Below are 27,352 nucleotides of genomic sequence, written 5' to 3'. Positions count from 1 at the left end.
CGAGCTAGGGCAATGGAATTTTATGAACGTAACTCTCAACTGGCTGACAGGCTTTCATATGCAAAATAAACGTACCGAAATAAACGCGTGGTATTGTTTAAACAGCATTTTGAGCAGTTCAAAAATTATCAAGATCGAACTACTAAAACTAGTTCCTTTCATGTATATGTTCTTGCTACACTATACAATGTCTGTTGTCACACTATTAACAGGTGCCGATAACGGTCAAATGAATCGAAGCGTGGTATGCCATTCCAGCCAGCTTAGTGCAGTACGCGATTGGTCGCCGCGCGCCACTCCTATGTAAAATTGGCGGCGCCAAGCACACCAAAGAGGGGGAATCACGCAATCGCGCAGCCTAAATATAAAATACATGCTAGGATAATCGCCTCAGAGGCGGCGCAAATAACAAAGTTTTTTTCATTTTCATGTCGGAGTTAAAATTTATGGTGGGTCGGGAGATGAGAAACACAACAGTTAAAATGTCGCCCTGATTAGCATTTGTTATATGGTGATGTGCATCAGTTATATGTTGATGGGCATTTGTTATGGTGATGGGCATTTTGATATTGTGATGGGCATTTGTTATATAGTGATGTGCATTTTTTATATGGTGATTGGCATTTGTTAAATTGTGATGGGTATTTGGTATATAGTGATTTGTATTTGTCATATGGTGATGTGCATTTGTTATATGGTAATTGGACTTTTTTATACGGTGATGCATATTTAAGCAATAACCCCGCCGCAGGAGGGTATACATGAGATTTCGGTACAATACGCGACATATAGCACGAGCCGAATAGGCGAGTGCTATATGGAGCGAATTGTACCAAAATCGAGTGTATACCCGACTGCGAAGGGGGTTATTGCTATTATATTATATCAACTTGCGTGTATTTGTTGTCAACTTGGGTATTTTCATCACTCTAAGCCCCAAATGCAGAAAACGGACGTCTGAGAGATCAAATATCGGAAATTTTGCGCCCGAGACCGAGCATCTTTATAAGTTGGGATTCCGTACAGGCACACAGTACCCTACGATAAATACGCATTACGTCCATATCGACATTGCATTTTATTCGCATGCAACACAAACGATACTTGTCAAAAAATACCTGCTGCACTCACACAGAAAATGGGTCAAGAGTTCAAATCAAAAGAAAAAAGTAACAATTTTTTTCGTAAATTTACATAAGAACAATAGTCCTGGCTTTTTGGGCATACTAAAAATAGATTTGTCTCATTCTGTACCGCATACCGTCGCGACATTCAGTGGTGGCACAGTGAAGTTACAGGATCTATTTTTGATGGATAATTTGGACGTTAATTGTGCCAGAAAACAAGCAGTTTTAAAATAATCCAGACTTGCGATGACTGCAACTGTGATGAACAGTTGTGCAGATTCTGAGTGTGTTGCCCGATGCAGGGAGAGCTGGACGCTGACACTGCTCGTTGCATTTGATGTCAAATATCGTCGCAGTCGCCAGGAGTCATCCCATTGTTATTTTGAACTTCTTGGTCTACATCGTTAGGACATCCCGATCTGTTATAGCCCAAACTTTGGTAAATAATATCTGACATACCGTTACTGTGAGGAAGTGTCAATTTATTTGTGTATGAACGAATACTATCTTCATTTTAAAGAGCGGTACTAGGATATATCGCGTGTCGACTCCCGCAATATCAAGCAAAGTGCACGGTGCGCTGTCGCTCTAATATTTGTGTGCATCATACCCCAAACGTGCTGCTTCAGAGATGTCTTTCATCATCGATCCCAACTTATTTACACCAAGAGGTGAGTTACAGACCCACACTTTATCTGCCATCAAAATTCGGTCTTCGGTCTTTGAAACAAAGTGGACTGTTTCGGTCTTTCTCGAGGGTCTATGGTTTAGATAGGTACGTTCAAATGCACCGACCGGGCAATTTTCGAAAATGCTGGTTTAGGGGCCCGTTTTAGCACTGCTATCAGTGCTAAAACAGTATTTTAGCATCGGTGGAATGAGCTCTCGTCCAATCAGAATGGCGCATGGTAGCATGATATAATATAATTATTAGTCGCGCCAGCGGCTTACTGACTACGCATGCGCTTATTCATAATATACTTGCGAGTAACCGGAAGTGTACCCTTCTTTCATGCGCGCCGTCATGTTTTTTTTGAGTACTCGTAAATAAACAATACGAAACAAATTACTATTATATAACATGCCTTTTATAACATATACCTCTTTTATTAGCCAGTAAATGTTATTATGCACCTTGTCGCTGATGCAAAATATCGTTAATATAGATAAGGGAGAAAACTGTCGTGCATATGAACGGGGGCATATGCAAAGAATGCTGGGATTGAACTATAGAAGAGCGCCCCCTGTGTCAATAATTAGATTAAAAATTGCCAGTTTTTAGACGGAACGCTATAGTTTTCAGCTTGCAAGTGGAAGGTGGGCAGTGCGGTTACCATTGCAAATGATAATGATTGCATAATACTTCCCTTGTTTAACGCAATAGGCTGTTATCATTGTAAAAGTTGCCAATTTTTGCCAAAATTTTACACGCTACAGAAAATCTATACCTGCCCTGCTGCAGGGTTTGACGTCGTGTACGTACGTGAACTGATTTCATCAGAGGGAAACTGGGCATAGTTGTCATATAAACGTTTATGAAGTAACAATTACAGTTTATCATGAATCACACAAATAACATTGCCAATCTTAAGCCCTGGCGCGACACCAAGGGCTGAGCCCGATATAATATTATTATATAGGGTTCAGCCCTTTGTGTCGCGCCAGGGGTTAAGATTGGCAATGTTATTTGTATTGATTCATTATAAAATATAATTAATTGTTACTTCATAAACGTTTATATGACAACTATGCCCAGTTTCCCTCTGATAAAGCAGTTCACGTACGTACTCGAGGTCAAACCCCGCAGCAGTGCAGGTATAGATTTTCTATAACGTGTAAAAGTGTTGGACAAAAATTGATAATTATTACCATGATAACAGCCTATTATGCAATCATTATCATTGCAATGGTAACCGCACTGCCCCATTTCCACTTGCAAGCTGAAACTATAGCGCGCCTTCCGTCTAAAACCTGGCAATTTTTGAATCTACTTATTGACACAGGCGGCGCTTTTCTAAAATTCAATCCCAGCATTTTTTGCGTATGCCCCATTCGTATGCACGACAGTTTTCTCCTTTTTTCTATTTTTTGTGCGTGATATTAACGATGTTTCGTATAAGCGACAAGGTGCATAATAAAACTTACTGGCTAATAAAAAAGATGGATTTTACAAATGGCGTGTTATAAAATAATAATTTGCACGTTTCGTATTTGTTTATTTACGAGTACTCATATAAACATGGTGACGCCCATGAATGTAAAGTACACTTCCGGTTACTCGTATATTATATTATGAATCTGCGCATACGTAGTCAGTAAGCCGCTGGCGCGACTATTATATAGTGATGGCGCATATTATATATGGTCATTCGCATTTGTTGTACGGTAATATGCATTCGTTATATGGTGATGGGCTTTGGTTATATGGTAATGGGTATTTGTTATATGGAGATTTGCAATTTTTTATAGGTTGATGGGCATTTTTATATAGTGATGGGCATTTGTTATATGGTGATGGGCATTCGTTATGTAGTGATGTGCGTTTGTTATATGGTGATGGGCATTTTTATATTGTGAGGGGCATTTGTTATATAGTGATGGGAATTCATTTTTTAGTGATGAACATTTTTATATGATGATGGCCATTTATTATATGTTTTGATGGGCATTTGTAATATTTTGATTGGCATTTATAATATAGTGATGGACATTTGTTATATTATGATGAATATTTTTATACTGTGATTGGTAATGTGCATTTGTTTTGTTGTGATGATCATTCATCATCCTATAATTTAGATTTTATATGGTGATTTGCCATCGTTAATTGAGATGTGGATATGTTATGTCAAGTTCTGATGTGTGATTGTCTTTTTGCCATGTTGGCTCTTTATATTGCGATTTGGAATCTTCGTGATAACGGTGACTGTAAACTTTGATTCGTGAGTTTCAAAATATTTTGTTGGATAAGTAATTTTTGAATCATGACACTTTATTTTAAAATGTCAAACTAAGAAATTGGTTTATCAGCACTAAGTATATTATTGGTTGAAAATACCAGCATTCTATAGTACTGTAGGCCTAGTATATTATTTTGCGGTACCCTCTGTGAGGCCATTAGTTTATTATCCCGAGGAGGACTGACTGTCTAGGGAAATCGTGTGCGGATTTCCCGCCTGATCAGAGACAATTACCCAAGAATTTGAACCATGGCAACAGGGCAGACTTTGAACTATGAACGACATTGGAAGATTGCTGTCATATTACAAGTTCAATGATATGAAACTGGACAGAGAGTGAGAGACGTGTTAGGAGTTTTCGTTTTCTACCACTAGAATTGCCGGGTGGTCATTGTAACCCCTTTTAACTTAATTAGTCACTTCCCCTCTCACACTATTAAAAAGTCATGCCATTCCAAGAACATGAACAAATTATAGAAAAGTTTTCAGTATGACTGAATGTTTTTGTCTCCCCTCCTCAACCAGAGTCTAACAGTTTACGCCCGCCCTGTTGCCATAGTGACTATTGTCTTTCTATTAAGAAAATCCGGACATGAAAAAGACTGACATTGCAAAGTGATATTTATTTTTCATCTGCAGCATAGATCGGGACCAAACTCTATACCCTTAGCAATAAACCACAAAAGTACACGCTGCAGCATATCTGTCGATATTTAGATCTTAAAAATTTGCACAGAAACATTGACGAATTTGTGTGAAGTTCGTACACCCATGAGTCGCCTAAGCCTTATGCTGCAAAACCTGCATGTGTTTTCTTTTAGGCCAAACCATCTTGGCCTAAATACACGGATGTCAAATTGGCCGATGCAAAAGTTACGCTACAAGCCGTTAATCTACAACAACACGTCGGCCAATGAAGCGAAATAGCCTGGCGGTTCAGTATACGTGCACAGGAACAACTTCCGGTTCTCTTCCGGTCAAGCTAGTACACGTCTGTAAACTACAATATATCCGTCCGTGTGATCAAAATTTGAGAGTATTGTCGCATACTGTGATATCCAAAACATTGATATAAAAACACTCCGCAATAAAACTAATGCTACTACAAATGATGATAATGATTAAATAATAAAAGGGTTCACGATGATTAGTGGCAAGTCTGTTAATGAAAAATAAAACTCTAGCCATGTCTTTACCCAGGTCTTACATGTAGGCCTACGGTAATCGAAGTTCATGTCATTCATTTCTATTCACTCACTAGATGGCCGTGCAATATATGCCCAGCAAAATTGTTCAGGAGTTCAGAATCCTCAACGGTCCTGTTGCTATCGTTGCAAATTCCTTGGGTAACTGTAACTTAGCTGCAGTCAGTGTCGCCTGTGGGCCGTGCCCTGGCTTTTTCTGCCGAGTTCGCTGTGTAGCCGGGCGGTGGTTGTGTAGCGCTGTACGGGCCGGCGCTGCGCTACACAGCAAACAAGGCAGAAAAAACGGCGCACAGCCTGTCGGCTACAACTATTGCAGCTTCATGTAACTTTAACCGATCAGACCGTGAAAATCAAACACACAACTTCGCCAGACCGTCCTTCCTTGGGATTGCGCCGGGTCTCCGGCTTCTCAGAGGACGCTTTCTTAAAGGCGGAGCCTCCCTTTAAAGCCCGGCTCGAAATGGACCGGGATCAGGATTAGTGCCAAGTTTGGGTGGGCGTTTTGGGGCATGGCTCTGCATAATGAGTCTGTTGGCAACGGTTGCGATCGTTCGCATTATCTGCGTAATCTGTTTGCTCTCAAATTACACTCAGGCTTGGGTACGTACACTGCAGCCTTCGTTTCCCGGTTCGTTTCAGTTATGCCATGGCAATACTCGAAAGAAAAAAGAAAGAAAGAAAAACTAGGAAGGAAAAGGAACACGTCAGGAAAATGGTAGGAAATAGGTAAACGGCGACGTCATGACCGATCGCAAAAAATAAAGGAAATTCACGGAAGGGTCGAGACTTCCTTGAATCTCGTGTATCACGATATTTGTAATAGCGATCGCGGTCAGTTGCTCGGTTGCTTGGCGGCGGGGTGATATCGAAAATTATCACGAGTTATGTTTATTTTCGGAGCAATTGCAAGTTTGCTCGAAACGTTTGTTAACCTTCAACTGGAATCAATGACAGACTGGGTTCCCCTCCGTCTTTCTTCCTGTTTTTTCTACCTCCATGGTTATTGAAGGAATTAAAGTCGAGGTTTTGACGAAATATTATTACGATGTAGCGCGGAAACAATGAGCTGTCCTCAGACACGCGTATCCTAAAGCGTTTACAATGGGTGATGGCGCTTACTTGCTCATCTTGAACTGAAAGATTGAATGTTTCAACTGTTCAAATATCTTACAATTTTTGTTAAATTCTCATCACAGAAGTCCAAATGTAACTGGGATAATCGGTACGTCAAAACTTTACTAGTACCAGCCCTCCAAACACGACATGTCATTTCCACGTGTAAAACACGTGTACATGCGGCCGTTTTCGGGGCCAGCATATATATCCCAAACAACTGTTCAGTACCATCAAGTTCGGCCGTAGATTTGAAGGGGAAGTTGTTAAAAACGTGGATCTCTTCGACTGACAATAATTAAATTGATCATGGAGGCTACCGCCATGTTTTGATGGTTATTTTCGATGCCATTCTCAGTGCAAACTATGGACTCTGCTTACGCGCTTTTCGCTAGAAAACATCGTACTACGGGTAAGCTTACTGACTAGTCCTCTTGCTAAGTCACGTCTGAAAATGGTTCACTTTCGTGATGTCATTGCACCATAAACGCTAGCAAAAGAGTTGATGGCAACAGAAAGTTTTCATCCTTCGCCCACTGATATAACTCTAAGTTTACATATAGTTTGTTTACATCGTAATTGTTCTCGTATGCACAGCAAATGTTTGACCAGTTTACGCCTCTGCGCGTCACCGAATGATTGACAATTGTTTGAATTATGGAACGACTGTCTCCTGAGGGCCATTGCCTTTGTTCAGAAAGCGATTTTTCCCCTAATCGTCGTAGTTTTAAAAAACTTTGTGAAACTTTGCAGATACCTGTATGGCCTAGGTGTTTATGAAACAGTCTATGTTCATGGTATGCCAATAATATATGTTTGAGAATCGTTTAGGCCGATTTTCACGGAGCGGTCTACCTAGCTATTGCCAGTTGTCACTCAAGCGCCATTATGAATTTTCAATAAGTTAGGGGCCTTTTATACCCCGCACACCGGTTTAAAAAGACGCGAAGCTATGGCGGCATTCAATGTGTAATTGACACCGAACAGGTAACACGCGCGCACACGCTACAGAAATGCCAATTTTTAGTTATCTCCGGCCGCAAAAATGCAGACAGACTGCCAAGTGGTCAGCGCGAAGCTGTTGCCGATCGAGCTCTGTGGTTATATTCAAATTCTACCGCGGCTGGAAGACGATTTTAAAGGAAATTCGAGCGTTGGTGGTGGGGAATCAATGCCCGTTGGCGATTTGAACCGACCGTAAATCAAATGTTGTATTAACTCTGTTTGCAGTATTAGCAAAAGGTGACAAAAGGTTGAGATCAGTTTGTGTAATTAATTTATAGAAATCAAACATCGTACTGGCCAAGTGTTTGACTGTGAGGAGAACTCCACTAATGCGAGAACCTCGGATTGAATGTTGCAGCTTTAACCCCGGTTGCATTGGTACTGTAAAAATTATACTAGGCCAACGATGTTATATTACGAGTGGTTATAATTTCAGTTATTTAAACGTACCGGGTGGTGATATACCTAATTCTTAGTTACATGATATTGTATCATTTGCTAAGCTACCGTTTAGAAATTGAGTTTCATTATTCTAAACATTTCTTGAATACACAAATATTTATTCGCATCTCAAAAATAGGCGTTGTATGGTCCACATTACAGAATGAAAAGTTCACATCACAACATATTGAATCCACATCACCATATAAAGAATGCTCATCATAATATAACGAACATACATCTCAATATGAGGAATATACATCACAATATGAGGAATAAACATTACAATATGACAAATGCCGGTCGCAAAATAAAAAAATGCCCATCATAATTTTAAAAATGCCCATCACAACATAACAAATGCTCATTATGATATTACAAGTACCCATCACTATATAACAAATGCCCATCACAACATAACAAATGCTCATTATGATATTACAAGTATTCATCACTATATAACAAATGCCCATCACTATATACCAAATATGCACCATCATACAACAAATGTGCATCACTATGTAACAAACCGGCATCACCGCATAAAAAATACGCATTAGGGCCTACCATGTAACAAATGCCAATCACTACATAACAAATGCCCATCATCATATAACAAATGCAGATCACTATATAACAAATGCCCATCACTATATAACAATTGTGCATCACTATATAACAAATGCATATTAAATAATCATTTTACTTCACTTAAGACAGCTACGGCTTTCCATAGACCGGGAAGTAAAGACTTCGCTCGATTGGCGACTGCTGTATTGACTGCTTTGACTATTTTACGAGCATAACTCCTGGTTTCGGCCCGGACTTATGACATAGCTGCAGCTGTATACTCCATACCTAACCTCACCTCACCTCACCCCACGAGAAAGACAGAAACATTGTCTGTGTATCTGACTCGGGTGCATCGCATCTACATGTAGCCTCGCTAATCACAATCGATAGATCAAATGTTTTGAATCAGACAAGGCCTGCGTCAGTAGAAAATACTCCAAGTGTAGGTATAAAATAATTTTCGAATAAATAATATAAAAATACGAGTTTAAAGACTCAGTATAAATTTCTTACGCTGGTACTAAAGAGGGGGCCGGGTTCTTTGGACCACAGTCCATCCACACTGTGTTTGAGCTCTCAGTATTTGCTTGACTAAAGAGCTTAAAGGGTAAGACGAACGTTTATGACTACGGTATTTACTAAACTAGTCATTAGACCACGGTCACTCCGCCATAATTTTGAATCCAACGGACGGCAGTGGATCACTTGGTTTGCCTACCTCCCCTTGCGAAAGCTTAGATCAATTTTTGCCTAAATAATGCGACCAAAACATTGCGAAATTTGTTGAAACAACATTTGATGGACATCAATGGATTAATGAAGCATGAAAACGTGTCGAAATTATTCTTCTGTTAGTGATTAGCGTATGTTTGGAGAGCTGTCATTCACATTGTTACCTCCATGGTTTATGCTGGCATAAACGCTACAAGCGAGGACTTCGTTCGCCTTTTAAATTGCTCAAAATGCTAAGTTCAAAATGCTGAGCTAAACACAATAAGAGTGACTGTCACAGAAGGAAGACCATTTTCACAAAAACAAGGATGGGAGTTGCCTTTGAATGCGATCAATGCCAATAACCCCACTCTAATTTTATTGCAGACGTGCCTTCAAAGGCATATACGTCACATTATAATCATTTCATTGTATGGCAAAACCAATGACCATAAAGTTCGAATTTCCATTTCTACATTAGTGTTTGTATTTTGGTTCTCTTGGTGTAGCGTCTCCTTCGATTTTAAAACGTCACTAAACGAACGCAGCAAACAACGATTGCTTCCTTTCTCCACAGTCCCTCTATGGTGGATAGAGGGATTGTGTCTCTACATTACACAGTCCCAGTCACTCAGAGAATCTATCTTTCTACCTCTATGTCTGTCTGTTTACCTTTAGCTATTTCCTAACTTATGCAAATGGCAACTACTGGTCGAAAGGTTTTATAGGTTGTTCCATTGCGAAAAAAAATTCAGAATGACAATCACTGGAAGAAACGGGAATCCGAAGTTCATTGCGTTGTCAACTTCCAGGTTCGCCTAGTCTCGAGACAAAGACGATCTCGCCAGTGTGAACAGAGACATAGACAGTATGGTGTGAAGCAGTGCCGTTCTGAAGATACACAATGTTTTATTCAGATTAGAAGACATGCGTGGCCCACTGCCATAAGTGGGAATCAAAATTATGGGTTTAAATCTCCGCTCCTGCTATACAACAGCATCCCGTTGACGTGTACACATGGTAAAAATAATCTATCTTTATTTCTAAGTTTTTTGAAAAGAAAAAAAAAGAATTCAACATTGTCCTATAAAGTGAAATTTTCATAATGATACACTACAATAATATCAAGAGATCGTTCAGGAAACTAGTGATGATTGGGTCATGTGATCATAGCCTAGCAGTTCCAAAAAAGTATTAGAAATATTGATTGCGTCCACTTTGTCTTAATCACATGGAAATTTGAAACGTTGAAATAAATAATCTGCCTAGTTGTCGTTTTGGGGAAAGGATACGGTGAACAGTAGAATAAGCGTTTGCTTCATCGCTTGCTAACACTCCACCATGTTGCAAATAATCTGCCATGACACAGCCATAGACAGTAGGGCGTCTTGATTGTCTATGGCACATCCAACGCTGAAGTCAAAACGTTGAAATACAGTGCCAATTGACTATAGATAGCGGACGGATTTTAAGTTTTGAAAAGCACACTGTGTGCAGCATCCGAATAGCAGTAAAATAAAATCTTCCTGCGATGTTACTTCACTACATTGCAAGTTATTGATGCTATGCTCGGGGAAGTATTTTAGCATTCACAGCAGAACAAGGTCGATCGACACTCTGTAGCAACAGTAAAATTGCGCACCTGAATGCGTCACTTAGATGAAGACCTGACTTTACTAGAATTTTACGGTTGGGATGTAAGCCCTCACGATAAGTGCAGGTTAGATATAATTTAAAAAATTTGGAAAAAGTCCATGGAAATATGCCGAGTAAATTTTCTCTTGAAATACGATATGATGCGGACCATCGCTAGTGCCGTCAGAGTCGCAATCTTACACCGATACGTTGTACTACTGTATATGCCGTTGCCTCGTCTAGGTCCATATGCTCAAGTGAATATGCACTCGTGCATTGCAGGGCCAAAACCGGTATCGATCTTTTTACTGTAACAGTCCCACCACCAAGCAAGAGACTTTGGTCAGCCCATGGAGGTAAGGGTCAGTCACAGTTTTTGAGCATATTATGGACCACAATGCCATAATGATTGCCAAAAAATTTATCATCCATAATCCCCTCATCGCCTAATACCGTGAGCAAACTAATTCATTTACACTTCACCACGAAATACATACAGGTGGCGCTTTTCGCATGTGATTAACAGGCGTTAATGGTGTAGAAGGTATAATCGGCGAAGTTGTAATGGTGAAATAAATGGGGCAGTACATGTTCGCATTACGGGAAGGCTCCATTAACTTAGGAATACCCTACTTCCTAGAGGATCAATTTCACAGACCTGCCTTTCCTACAATGGCACTACAATAGCACCAGCTGGATTAGATAAACATAACAATGGAACATTCACACCTTAGGGATTAAAAGTCTTCTGTTTGTCACCCAAGTTGACAGGCAGCATCTCGGGTTTCAGGTACCATCCTAGTTAATGCAGTCGTCCCCTAATGGTCCGATCATGAACGTCTTAAAAAAGCACGCATTTTTGAATAAATTAAAAATTTCAAAAATCAGCAAACTTCCTTGAGTCTTCTCCAACCGAGATAAAAAAAACCTGCAACATATCGGATGTGTAACCTCCTCTCTCATGCGAAAATGCGGACTGAAAACATTTGTCAATGTAGGTGTGTCGCTACCCTAAAGAATAAAGTTGAAGCCGAAAGAATTAATGACTGGGCAAAGCAAAGTAAATAGTCAACCGAATTATTTACATACAAATCATTCAACAGAGTTTAAGAAAGAGAAAACAATTGTGTACATTCAACAGTTGTACCCGGTAACTGTATGTTCTATTCGTATTTGGAATTTTGCCCCTGCGTATAGAAACAATACGATACAAGATAAAAAGTGTGTATACTGTACTCGAAAAAGCCTTGAAGGTGAAATCAAATAAGTCAAGAACTCACCAACAAACCCATAAATTTGTAATGATACACTGTTCATTGTTTCATAGCACGATTACATATTTATCAGATCAATATCTGTAGCAGGTTTCCCTGTATTTCGTGCCGTAATTTCAGAGTAATATACCTAATTACAAAGTTCATTAATATGCAAATGAACCCTTAATTTACTTCACATTACTGAATGCTTAACACCACGGTGATATTGGACTTATATGATAATTACAGAACATCAAAAAATATGCAAGTGAGCTATGTATTAACTTGACACTGCCTAATCCTTCTCTGTAGAGTTAGATATCAGATCAATAAATGTTGCATGTATCATCAACTTTGGTGCAGGAATTTCAGAGTTTTGTCACTAATTTCAAAAGTTCATTAAATATACAAATGAGCTGATAATTGACATGAAACTCACAGTATCATCATAATGTTCTGAGATTGTCATCTGTGAAAAGATTCATGAAATTTTGTGCAGTTTTTCTTGATATATTTCGACTATTATGTAAGATGCGAGGTATAATGATATTCAAATGTGCAGATTACATTAATGAGCTTGTTTCGGTATTAAAATTCTATGCTAATGACCCTTAATCAATGTGGAATATTCATGTACCTCGGACCTTGCATTGTATGTATTTCGACACTATGATTACTGTCCCCATAGGGAAAACATTGTATGGAAAAATGATATTGCATAATTTCATTAACATGCAAGCCACACTAACCAAAATCTAATCAGTTCTTGCACTTAGCGCATGGTACCTGTCTACCAAATACGACTTGCATCTGTTCTGGCGTTGTTGAGTTATCGCGTGAACAGACAGACAGACAGGTAAACAGACAGACAGACAAACACACGGAGAGAAAGACAGACATTGCTATGAAATTAGTGACGTGTGTAAACACGTGAGCTAAAAAGAAATGCGTTATCTTTGGAATCTTTAAGCAACTACTCTGTTTCTGTATCAAAATGTTCCTTCGCTAGCTATTCCCCGGAAGAAAAGCGATGAAAACTATTACATGGTGAAAAATCCGGGTATACAGATTAACTCTTGTTGGAACAATTAACAAGGTTAGTGGGCGAGAGGAGCAATAGTACGCGTTACGCAATTTCTGCGAAGTTGACGTCAAAGTGAATGATCTCTGTTTCTTAGGATACGGCGCCTCTCATGATATTAACCTAAGCACTGCCTATACACCTGCTGGCGTGAAACTGCTACCCTAAGTTTTGGTTGATTTCTCTCTAAACTTACTTATCATTTCATTCTACTTAGTCTTTATTTGTCGTGCTCTCATCATTATAGAAGTGTGATGTGTTATAAAATTTAGTAAGTATAACAACAGAATCCATACCATAAGACACTTCCTATATACAATCTGTAGAGTAGTTATTTGCGTACAGTTATAAAGAGAGTCATCACAATGTTTAGTAACCAAAACTGCGCACGAACAATGCATGCTGTTCAGCCATGCTTGGAAAAAAATACATTTTTGGTAAATAGTCATCACTTAAAGTTATCTATTGTTCATAAGGAATTTCTTGACGTGAAATTATTTGCATTGTAAAGTAAGTCATTACACCGTCACGCAGAAGTCGAATTTGCAGATTACTAATATGTATACCCTGTATGTCATACAGATGATATCGTAAATAAGATATTGAACTTTCAACAGGTAAGAAACAACATTTCTTAGCGATTCTATATTTAAAGAGATAACCGAAAGACAAGGTCCACATTAGCGAATAAATAGTTTATAAAACAGGAAATCAACAAGAAAATCAATCCTTAATTATGAATCATTATCAATCATGATTATGAATCATTATGAATCATTTGAGACGGTTTGTTGACAAACAAATATCGGACATCAAATACATTACGTGTACTTAAAATAATAGAGATGTGTGTTCTGTAATTAATCAAAAGCCAGGTATGCAGCAGACTTGTCTTTTTACCAAAGCCACCCTTTCCTCGCAGAACAGTGGTATGATGATGTTCTATTAGCCTCCCAACAGAATAGTTTGCCATATTCTCCTACATAATCAAATGATTTACAGCATGTTTAATTGAAAATATTGTCAAGCTCATAAAAAAACATTAAATGGCCAGCAAAACGCTAAAAGAGTGTTCAAACCATTCTTTGCAAATACATTACCTTTAACATAGGATGTTGTCTTTAAAAACGAACAAATGCAAATAGGTCGTTACAATATGTGATATATGTAATATCAGCTGATAAGTTCAAAAGTGAAAGAAACGCATCGTTAATAATTTAGTGACTATAGAGTATTAATGACTGCATTTTGAAATTGAGAATGCAAAGTATAAGGTCTGACTTTCCGACCAATGAATAATAAACGTGTCTTGGTGTATCATAAGATAATCAAAATTGGACTTATTTATACTATCATTGATAATATTTATGTTCGTTATAGATCTTGATTCTTGTTCTAATAATCGCAATAAGAGTACGTAGAGTAATATCGAAACTGAGTTATTTGACTGTGTACTTCAGCTTAGAAACATCCTGACTTACATCGCGATCTTTATTTCTCTTGGCAAAGTTGGAGTGATTTGTTTTAATTTTTTGCCTGTCACGGTAGAAATGGATATGATCCCTTTGTCGATATAGCTATCGTTAGAAAATGTGTTGGCACATAACATAATGCACACAGCATTTTCATTTCTGGCGATATATTGTTGACAATGTATTATTAATATAATGTTTTTAGATTATTACATTTCGTACTTTCGTAGCACGATTTTTATGTCATATTGTACACTTCCTTAGAACTATTCAAATTTGAATTTAAACGTTCATGTCATTACAATACATAATTAACTAAATAAGGATACGTTAATATTGCAAATCCCTGGTTTGTGTCATGAAGCAGGTGTTTGTACAACACTTGTAAAGTTATTGACCGGGTTTAAGATGGTCGAGTTTCCTTACTCTCTTGTACTAGGCTTTTGAACATGTATGGATCACCCACAACACTCACTTTTCATTATAGAATATATTGATATACAACAATATATACACATATACTGATTCTGTACACGTGTCAAATACGTTCAGTATACAGTACGTTTGCTAATAAAGTGCAAAACTACAGTGTACACTTAGATTGCAAAGATCTGCATTACATATACTCATGATCTGCATAGAAATACGCTACGCACATCAACGTATGGAATGTTCCATATACAAAGATATACGCTGTACATGCAATTAGTATTCTGTTCCATATACATCAATATACATCAATATGCGAAGCGCATATCAAGCATTTTGTCTAGTGAAATCCGAAAATTATCGATGAAATCGTAGGGCTGGCGACGACATCCTGCCAGCTGTAGTCTGAACTCTGCAGAGCAGCGCTGTGGATGCTTATCGAAAGTCGACAACAAAACAGAGTTTCCGTCAAATGAGTCAGACAAACATTTTAAGGCGTCTACGATCGGGATATGTGTCTCTGCAAACATCAAAGTCGGTAAGACTTATACATTGACGAACAGGATAGATATTGACGAGTTGACACCAGCGGAGACCGGTCAACGGCAGTGTTGTCGTCACAAGCATCCAATGACAGAGGTAGTCTTGGTGCCATTGAACGAAACCTTCGGGTCTGCCGAGATCGAAAATTGTGATATTTTAAGCTTTTACAACACCTAGAATATGAACAACTCTCTTGATCTTTTCGTTGCATTTATGTAATAAAATATATAAATAAATATATAAAATAAATATATAAATAAAATTTGAAAATACTGAGTAACTAAAATTACCTCTTTTGCCAGCAAATGGCCAACTTGCGTCGGCGTCGGGACTACGCGAGACAATGACTTACATGTCCACGTGACCGAATCCGTACGTCTGATACGCAGAGATGGCATTCAGTGTATCAAAACTTCAACTCGATCGGATTAATAGTATCTCCAGAGTGATTGACCGTTAATTATCAACGAGAACAACATGGAGAAAGTTTACATCGGCCTCACTGATAACACCTTCAGGACGCGCTTCGCCAATCACATGCAATCGTTCTGTAACGGCAAATGCATCTAAAGTGAAATCGGGGGCGGCAATCCTATGAAAGAATTATTTTGTATTCCATCTGTTCCCACAAAGAAAATGGCCTCGTTAGGATTCTAAAACATATCTAATTCTAGTGTTCACGATGTTTATTCACAAATGTTGCATCAGCCCAAAGTTTTGACACCTTTCCCGAAACGTGTTCCTCATTTGTCAAAGTGGATATTTTAACCATTTGTATGGGCCCTGGGCCTATGTACTGGTCAGGTGTTATTGTCAGACATTCTGTTGAATAAATTCTTAACTACAAAAAAGGCAATTACACGACCTACAAAGTTTCGTTTGAATCGTCGACGCCGTGGCAAACTGACTGCATTTAAAACAAATGCGCTAAGAAAAATTTACGCACCAATTGTCGCGCTCGTAGTCTGACACACCAAGATGTTGGTTGTAGCACCACTTTAAATCTTTACTACCGGATGACAACGTGGAACTCCGGGTCTAGAATGGTAATATAATAAACAACGCCCTCGCTGGTCAAAGCGAGTGACGGAGCATGGCTACAGCTGACAATTGCAATTCACTTGAAATGAAATAATCTACAGTAATTGTAAGGCAGTCTGGTTAAAATGCGCATAAATTACATATCTTAAAAGTTAGCATGAAGTCTTATGAGAAATTCTTGTACCATGAAAATTACAGAATCAATGATATCCTAATATCAAAGTGTCAATATACTTGGTAACATGCTAATGAAAAACATCTGACTACGAACTCCAAGTTCAGCTACCATACAAATTCAAATAAAGAATCGCGTAAAATCATTCGAATATAAGACATACAACATTAGTAAGATATTATCTGAGTTGAGGATGTGTTAAGAACATTAAGGTGGCGGACATTGATTAGGGTGATAAATTTTGTTAGGTGGATCCTAATATTAAAGTAAATGGCGTAGGGTTGCCATAGCAATGACAAATAGGCATCACTAGACTGCAGCAATAGCAACTATTTTCCAAGATGCAAGTGTCTTTCTATCTCCAAAAATCTTCATCAAAACAAACAACAAAGGCAAAGCAACACAAAAATATCATCAAGCAACTTCAAAAACATCGAAAATAACTCAATAAACCTCAATGTCGCGACATCTCTAAAATCGATTCCTCAGGCCATTTTACCAATCAGCACCATTGTGTCCCTTACGGATCACTAGCAGTGGTATTGCTAGCCAACTAAAGAGAGATACAACAAAACAACCTAACTTCTGTATGCGTACCACATCACATAATAACAGAATACAACAGCACTTCATCAATACAACAAAAACAACACTTCAAAGGAAGAAACTTGTCTTGTTTGCATACAAGTCCAGAGAACTAACCTTATGTGTAAAAGGGTAATTTTCTAAAAACCAGAAAATACATTCATCAAAAATCAAAAGTCATAGATCCGTATTTTCGTTGCTGATTGGATGGTTGTATTCCAAACTACTGGTTCTTATCGTTAGTTCACTCGTTACGTAATCAGTCCGTGTATTAGTTTGCCGACTGGAAGGTTAACCATAGGCATTGTTGACATGTGTTGTTGGTCGTACTTCTTTTAGGTTTACACATATTTGAAACCTCTGTAGCCATTTCTGTAGACACTTTTTCCATCGTCGAGTCTTTCTTCGAGGCATGAAATTTGCATCAGAATTAATAATGTCACATTGCCTACCTCGGACATCAATGTCTGCAACCCGCCTGGCCCCGTCTCTCTCTGTCATGGTTCACCTCCATCCGTTGAAGTGCGTCGCCTCGGCGCGTCGCTAAATATCACCATAGAGTGGATCATGCAGTTGGTTGGTTGTTTCATCTGCTGGTTCTGCTATTTCTCGTACTCGTCGCTCGTCGACTCTATCAGCAGATTTCGAGAATCTACGTGAGAGACATTTCGAGGTAAAATGCTCACAAGACAGGGCGTTACTGCACTGGCTTCCTGTCATTGGTTCCGCCTGTCTGTACGTACATGATAGCACCACCATGCTGGCTCAGTATATAAGACGAGTGTCTTGGAAATCCTGCAAAGCAAATTTTTTTGAGCGGTTCGTTGCGTCATTTTCTATTCGCATTGAAGGGTGGAAAAAACCACAATGCTAGTGAAAAGGTAAATAAAAAATGCAAAGTTATGTATTTAAAGTGATAGGAACGAGCGATATTAACTAATGGTGCACGCTGTTTTGAAATGCGTTGTGCTGCTGGTATAGACTGAAAGTTCAAGACCTCTTGCACCCTGACCTAACAGGGTCAAACGTTTCGCACGATGTTTCGCCGTGTTAAAAGGTGGAGGGGATGGGAAATAAAGTTTATTTCATTATAAAATTGACTAGATATTAGAATAGAGGGCAACATAAGTGATTCAGTATATCCGGGTCGATCACAAGGACCACCCGCATGTCCGTCCTTCGGGAAAAAGATGGTCTCGGACCGCGGGTCTCACGTTAATTTCGAACAGTGCCTATATCAGTACATATGTCTACGTTGACACTGATTGCGAGTCAGAGAGTAAACATAAATTTCACAGCTAAAATCATGATATATTCGTGTTTTGTATCATTTTCACCATTTATAATCGTCGCAGCGAGGCGATTAAAATAGAACGAACAAACACACATTGAGAAAAAATAAATAACACGTAAGATAGAGTAAACATAGACAGGTTTTGCATGTAGTATGGCATATTATGCCCGCAACATTGGTTTATATGTATTTTGTTTCAAAAATATCTTTATGCGACCTAGAAGCTACAGTGAGGCAGACATGTTGCGTGAAAAAAATCTACAAACACGATTTCTTTAGGTATCATAAACATTCCAAAGTAACCCACTCAGTTATTGATTATGGTCATCGACATGGGGTGAGCCTGACTAGACAGAAAACTGGAGGTAATCGCACTTGATGTACAGTGTACCTGTTAGATATTTTTGTTGTCAGCTGGAACAAATCTTCATATGTTCATAAAAAAATCTCTATAGTATGTTTTGGTGTTTAAACTTTCAACACATTCTGTAATGGCACCACAAAGAAAGTTCTTTATTTGCCGTCTGCGTGCACAAGCACAGATCGTACGAGGCGCCAAAATGTGAAACAACTATTTATACAATCACCTTTATTTCAGAGATGGAACAACTAGGATATATATATATATATATTTATATAGTTAGTTGGAAACTAACATCGATCAGCAGGAAACAGGAAATTTCTTCAACTTGTTGACAAATATTTTCAAAAGGGGTCTAAACTTTACAAGATCTTCCACAGAAACACAATTAAAGTGAGTTATAGCTGTATGAAGAATATGGCAAGTATAATCAAATCGCATAATAAGAGGTAAATCTCCTGAGAACAACCAAAGGACCAACCAGCTGATTGTAATTGCAAGGTAAAGTCGGCATGCCCCTTGAAGGGTAACTGTCAAGTCAAAGGCGAGGTGTACAAGGCCAAAGTATCAACGAAGGACAACGGAGAGAGGCTTAATTACATCGGCCTCACTGATAACACCTTCATGACGCGCTACACTAACCAAGTGAAATCGTTCCGTAACGAGAGACACAAAAACGACACCGAGTTGTCAAAATTTGTATGAAATTTAAGAAATAAGGGCCAAGTCTTTAACATGTCATGGTCAATCATTGATAAAGCATTGAGCTACAGTAACATGAACTAGCGATGTAATCTTTGTATATCAGAAAAGCTGCACATGATCAATGCTGACAAATCTACACTGTTAAACAAATGGTCTGAGTTGGTTTCAAAATGTCGCCACCAAACAAATATTATTTATCGATATTTAACACCACCTACAAATAGAATGGTTCGTCCAATGATATATGTAAGAGTGTCGAGCTAGTAATCCTTTCACTTCTATCTGAGGATTGCAAGATGCATGAAACTTAAGTAATAGATTTCATTACTTTGTGCTTGAAGTAATCTGTTTATTTTTAACGCTCTGCTTTAGCATTGAGCACTATAATTTCCCACGGGGACATCTGTATACTTCGTGTATATATATATATATATAATATATATATATATATATATATATATATATATATATATATATATATATATATATATATATATATATATATATATATATGGCTTCACTTTCGTAATACAACTGCAAAATTTTATATACACGTAATACAACTGCAAAATTTATATATAGTCTCGTTTTCACACAGCTGGACTCGGGAATTTATATATACATCTCCTTTTACGAAACATGATAGCGACTTCCAAATGTTCATATATTGTTGGTCGCAAATGGATGTACATAAAAGACGTTGCGTTCACACTGCTGCACAGAGCAGGGCTTGTGTGTTTCACAAGACCATAAAAGAACCCTAGTAGTCCAGCTAGCTGTGCGTTCCTGGCGTTATAAGGTGCTGGACGAGAGGCGGTAGGCCTGTCGTGCCGCTCTGGCAAACACAGTATCGTATGCAGGGCCATGGAGCTAAGAAGGTACCATTGCAGGGCTAAGAATGATCCAGGCTAGGTGCACTTATTGTAGCTCACGGGCCGTGCGCTGCCTTTTCTGACAGGTTTGCTTTGCAGCGCCGGCCTGTAAGCTTAGCGGGCCGGCGCTGCACAGGAACACGTCAATAGAAAAAGACCATGCACGGCCGCCAAGTTAGCTGCAATTTTTGCAGCTACACCCTGGCAAGACAACTAACGCTAATACACGCATAGTACTGGGGCGCTTGTGCCATTCAAGTGCATTTGAGCTTTCCGGTCTATCATTGTGCTAGTAAGCTAGCCACAACAATGGTTGTGGTATTGCTATCAGGTGAGATCACCGTTGATCAGGGCTGTTCGTAGCCCGGCAGACGTCAACCTCAGAACGCTCGTTCATTGAGGCCGCTGCAGTCCGTCAGCTGTGCAGCCAACTTTCGCGGTCTACACAGTTACAGTTAAGAGAATAAAGAAAGAAAACTACTACTGAAATCTTGGTGCAATAAACCCATGCACAATGATGGATGAAGGTAAATTTGAGTAAAAGACGGCTATTCTCGATCTTGGACTTACTCGGGGCGTTCGAGGCAAGGAGAATGGAGATACACGCCAGCATGAAGCTAATACAACGGTTGTGTTTACGAGAATTAGAAATGACCAATCAGACATTCAAATTCACCAGTAAATCAGCGACACTCAACCGACAGAGTGGATGGCATGGAGGTCGCAAGAGATCTCTTTCTACATCCATGCCATGTTCAATGAATCTCATATACTCTGTCGGCTGAGTGTAACTGATTGACTGGTGAATTGGAATGTCCAATCATTTCTAATTCCTGTCAACACAACCAAGCACCATGCTCTTGTGTACTGCCATGCTCCTTGCATCGAATGCCCTGAGGAAAGCCCAAGACCAAAAATTGCTGTCTTTTTACCCAAATTTACCTTCATTCATCATTGTGCACGGGTATATTGAACCAAAATTTCAGTATTAAAGTTTAGTCTTTATTCTCATACGTCAGAAGACCGCGAAAGTAGATTGCACAGCCGCAACTGCAGTTACCTCAGTGAACGAGCGCTGTATGGTTGACGCCTAGCGCCAGTCCTTTCTTCTACGAACAGCCCTGATCAGCGGTGATCTCACCTGATAGCATTACTACGATCATTGTTGTGGCTAGCTTACAAGCACAAAATAATTGGAAAGTTCAAATAGCACAAGCGTCAGCACTATGCGTGTATTAGCTTTAGTCTTGCAAGGGTCTAGCCGCAAAAAATGGCAGCTCACGGGCAGCAGTGCGAAGTCTTTTTCTAGTATGTTGCTGTCCAGCGCCAGCCGACGCTGCAAAGCAAACACATCAGAAAAGCCGGCGCACGGCCCGTGGGCTACAATAGGTTCACCTAGCCTGGGTCATTCTTAGCCCTCTCATGGTACCTTCTCCGCTCCATGGCCCTGCATATAATACTGTGCTTTACCAGTGCGAGAGGCCTACCGCCTCCTGTCCAGCACCTTAAACGCCGGGAATGCACAGCATCGGAGGCTGGACTACTAGGGTTTTCTATGGCCTTGTGAAACACACAAGCCCTGCTGCGTGCGGCAGTGTGAACACAACGTCTTTTATGTAAATCCACTAACGACCGACATTATATGAACATTAAGAAGTCACTATCATTTTCGAAAACGATATATATATATATATATATATATATATATATATATATATATATATATATATATATATATATATATATATATATATATATATATATATATATATATATATATATATATATATATATATCCTTGTCGGAGCTGAGTGAAAACATGGCTGTATATAACATTTTGCAATTGTATTACGAAAGCGAGACCCTATATATATAAAATTTGTGCATCTAAATGAAAACGAGTTTGAATGTAAATGTTTTCAACTGTATGTCTCGAAAGCGAGGCTCAATGTAAATTTTCTACCTTTATACAAGTACAGCCTTTATGTATGTATGTATGTATGTATGTATGTATGTATGTATGTATGTATGTATGTATGTATGTATGTATGCATGCATGCATGCATGCATGCATGCATGCATGCATGTATGTATGTATGTATGTCCCTATATATATAAAATTTGTGCATCTAAATGAAAACGAGTTTGAATGTAAATGTTTTCAACTGTATGTCTCGAAAGCGAGGCTCAATGTAAATTTTCTACCTTTATACAAGTACAGCCTTTATGTATGTATGTATGTATGTATGTATGTATGTATGTATGTATGTATGTATGTATGTATGTATGTATGTATGTATGTATGCATGCATGCATGCATGCATGCATGCATGCATGCATGCATGTATGTATGTATGTATGTATGTATGTATGTATGTATGTATGTATGTATGTATGTATCTATGTATGTATGTATTTGGTTGTGTATGTGTGTATGTGTGTATGTATGTATGTATGTATGTATGTATGTATGTATGTATGTATGTATGTATGTATGTATGTATGTATGTATGTATGTATGTATGTATGTATGCATGCATGCATGCATGCATGCATGCATGCCTGCATGCATGCATGCATGCATGCATGTATGTATGTATGTATGTATGTATGTATGTATGTATGTATGTATGTATGTATGTATGTATGTATGTATGTATGTATGTATGTATGTATCTATGTATGTATGTATTTGTTTATGTATGTATGTATGTATGTATGTATGTATGTATGTATGTATGTATGTATGTATGTATGTATGTATGTATGTATGTATGTATGTATGTATGTATGTATCTATGTATGTATGTATGTATGTATGTATGTATGTATGTATGTATGTATGTATGTATGTATGGATGGATGTGTAGTGTGCGTGTTTATGCATGTTTGTGCCAATGTATGTGTGTACATGCGTACGTATGATGTATGTATGTATGTATGTATGTACAAACACACACACACACACACACACACACACACACACACACACACACACAAATGAATATACTTTATGCGTGCGTATGGCGTATGATGATTATGTATGGCCATTATATACATACATACATACATATATATATATATATATATATATATATATATATATATATATATATATATATATATATATATATATATATATATATAATTCCTCGCTGTATACATTTTCCAACTGTTTTATCTCAATAATAAGCATGATTGTGTAAATTAATTTTTTTACATTTGGCGCGTCGTACAGATCGTCTGCTCGAAATTACGGCGCGTTGTGTCCTTTCTTTGTCATCTAGGGCACATTGAGCGAGCCGTCACGCAAAAGTTGGTTGAAATGTAGCAAAAAGAGCAAATATTGTACGATCGTCTCAGATCAAATCAGACTGCCTATCGTGAAAGGGTACACCAGCAACTGTACTTAAAAGTCTATATGTGCACGTCCTATTGTAGCTTACTGCAGTGTACAGTACGTCGACCGACCGTTTCATTACAAGCTGATTTCCCCCCACCCCCCATGTTTTCATGTCGGCGGAAGGGCTTGGGGTCGTTTTTGTGTCCATAAGAGACGGATCGAAAGACAATTATAAACTAGCTTGGCTTCAAATGTGAATAAGCTCTGAATTTCCCTCAGCTTTTTGAAGCGCTTTTCATCGCCTATCAGACAGAACGTGCAGAACAACAATCGATTCAAATCCGCGATTGATCACGATATTGGATCTCCAGGAGGGAACATAGGTACATTGAAATGTTCGTTGTTGAATGCTCCAAATAGTTCGTACGCAGTTGAAGTTGCTCTTACTTTGAACGTTTTTTTGCTACGAAATGATTGTGCGTGTGTCTGTACGTGTGTGTGTGTGCGTGTGTGTCTGTCTGTTTACATGATGACTCAAAATGAATGCCTGAACGGATTCAAATCACATTGGTAGACAGGTACCATATGCTAATGACAAGTGTTTAGATTTTGGTTGATGTAGCTTGAATATTAATGGAGTTATGAATATCAATTTTTTTCATTTAATGGTTTTCTATGGAGACAGTAATGACAGTGTCGACAAATATCGAGAAATACTGCACAAAAAATGACAATCTAAAAATTATGGCACCAAATTTGATGATATTATGAGAGTCTTGTCAATTATCTGCTCATTTCAATATCTAATAAACTTTTTGTGAGTATTGATGTAACTCCGAAATTTCTGCACCAAATATGATGATACCTGCTACACATATAAATCTGAGAGCTATCTAACTGTACTGAGAAGCGTTGGGCAGCATCAAGTTAACTAATGACTCATTTGCATATTTTTACAGTTTTTTAATTAGTCATGTAACTCCAAAATGAATGCACCAAAATTTGATGAAATCTGCTGAATATACTGCTCCGACATATATTTGACTGTGTTAAGAAGCATTTAGTAATGTGAAGTTAACTGAAAGTTCATTTGCATATTGAATGATGTTTGTAATCAGTGATATAACTCTAAAATTATGGCACCAAATTTGATGAAACCTGCTACAGATATTGATCTGATAAATATCTAATTATCACATGAAGCACTGAGCAGTGGCAAATTAATAAATAGCTCTTTTACATATTTTATGAAGTTTTATTATAAGCCATATTACTCCGAAATGACTTTACTATATTTGATGAAATCTGCTGCAGATACTGATCTTACAGATATCTGACTGTGTTGTAAAGCATTTAGTAGGGTGAAGTTAATTAAGGGTTCATTTGCATATTTCACGAACTTTGTAATTTGTTATATAACTCTGAAATTATAACACCAAAGTTGGTGAAACAATCTACATATATTCATCTAGTTCTCGCGTGAAGCACTGGACAGTGTCAATTTAATAAGGGATGGTTTGTATATTTAATGAACCTTGTTATGATTACTGATATCATTTCTGACACTGCATTAAAACGCAACAATACAGATAAATTCACACTAATGAGTTGCCTGTATTATAGAATAATACACGTGAATTCACATAAATCCACACTGGACAAAATGCTTGAGATGCAGTCAGTATATTGACGTAAATTTACGTATATGGAACGCAATTATACTAATTGCATACGTAGTGTAAATCTTTGTATATGGAACATTTCAATACGTTCATATGTGTAGCGTATATTTATGCAGATGAAGAGTATATGTAATGCAGATGTTTGCACACCAAGTGTACAAATATATGTAATGCAGATGTTTGCACACCAAGTGTACACTGTAGGTTTTGCATTTTACTAGTATATGTACGTGTATACTGAACGTATTTGACAGATGTACATAACCAGTATATGTGTATATATTGTTGTATATTAAGTATTTTGCCCAGTGCCACATGAATACAGGCTTGCTGTATTCATCTTTATATGCACTCGTCAGCTAAAATATAGGCAATAATCCGTGCAAATACAGTAAGTATTATTGGGTTTTCATGCAGTGTAAATTACAGCATTAAATTTGATGAAATGTGCTACAGATGTTGATCTGATGGATATCAAATTGTCCCATGAAGCATTGATCAGTGTCAAGTCAATAAACAGCTTAGTTGCATATTAAATGTTGTGATTAACTCCAGAGAACCTACTACATTTATTGACCTTACTGGTATCCGATTTTTCTGTGAAGTGTACTACTGTGTAATTTATCTGTTTTAGATCACCTGAGTACATTCAGTTCACATCTGGTATAAGTTCGGATTAGAACAGCGTTGATAGCGATTTCAGGTTTGTTAATAAATATAGCTGCACGCGAGTGACATCTGGTAAATACTGCTTTAAATTCGGACATTTTTTTGTTGCGTGCATGGCTGTTGATGCAACTTATTGTCTGAGCGATAAATTGGTGTGGCAGTTAGCATCCATAGTAACACCGGCAGGTTTTTTTAAGTCATTTTTGCGGAAAATGCTGACAAATAATTACTGGCGTTTGAATATCAATGAAAGAAAACTGACGTCACATGGATCAGCGCTATTTAGTTGACAAACATATCAATGGCCATTACACATGCAAAGACTTTCTTGACAAGTAGGATATTTGGCATTTTAGTATGCAATTAAAAGTAGGATTAAAAAACACTAGTTGATACACAAATTTAAAATTCAGAATAAATTGCGAAAAGTTACTGTTAATGGAGAATTTATGCTCAGTACTAGTATTATTTGACTCTTGGGGCACTTAAAAGGGGTTTGCCTACAAGACAGTTATGATTTGTTCAGGTACCCACTCTTCTTACTACAAGAATTGTAATTGCATGAAAGAAATAGTAGTTCCAACTTTTACCAAGACGTTTAGCATTCATTTTCTGAATGTCAACTGCATACTTTGTTGTCCTCAGTAACTTTTGCAGTTAAATATTTGAAATTTTCAGTGTATGAAAGAACAAACTTAGTTCTACCTCAAAAATTTGCAATTCATTATGTACAAGTTGTCAAAACACTAGTTGGTTACTGTTATATTGTACATGTGGCACACTGTCTACTGGTATGATGTTTATTGCCATATTTTATTATAATAGAAGTGATTCACACTCATCTAAATAAAACTATGCTTGTTGTACTCATACTTATATCTTGTGTCTGTAACTTGTATCTCCAAGCATTGCTCTCGACATATTTAATAAAGAGCACAGAAAAATTGCATTGTAGTTGCATGTTTATACTTTTGACCGATAAACCGATTGGAAAGTTAAAGTTTTTGACATTCATCTATGTTATTTTTTTCTGTGTTTGTTTTCTTTTGCTGGCTGGCTGGTAGGTTTTGGAAA

Source organism: Ptychodera flava, assembly GCF_041260155.1.
Source record: "Ptychodera flava strain L36383 chromosome 23 unlocalized genomic scaffold, AS_Pfla_20210202 Scaffold_24__1_contigs__length_23054250_pilon, whole genome shotgun sequence".
Classification (NCBI taxonomy): domain Eukaryota; kingdom Metazoa; phylum Hemichordata; class Enteropneusta; family Ptychoderidae; genus Ptychodera; species Ptychodera flava.
This window is presented reverse-complemented; position numbering follows the sequence as displayed.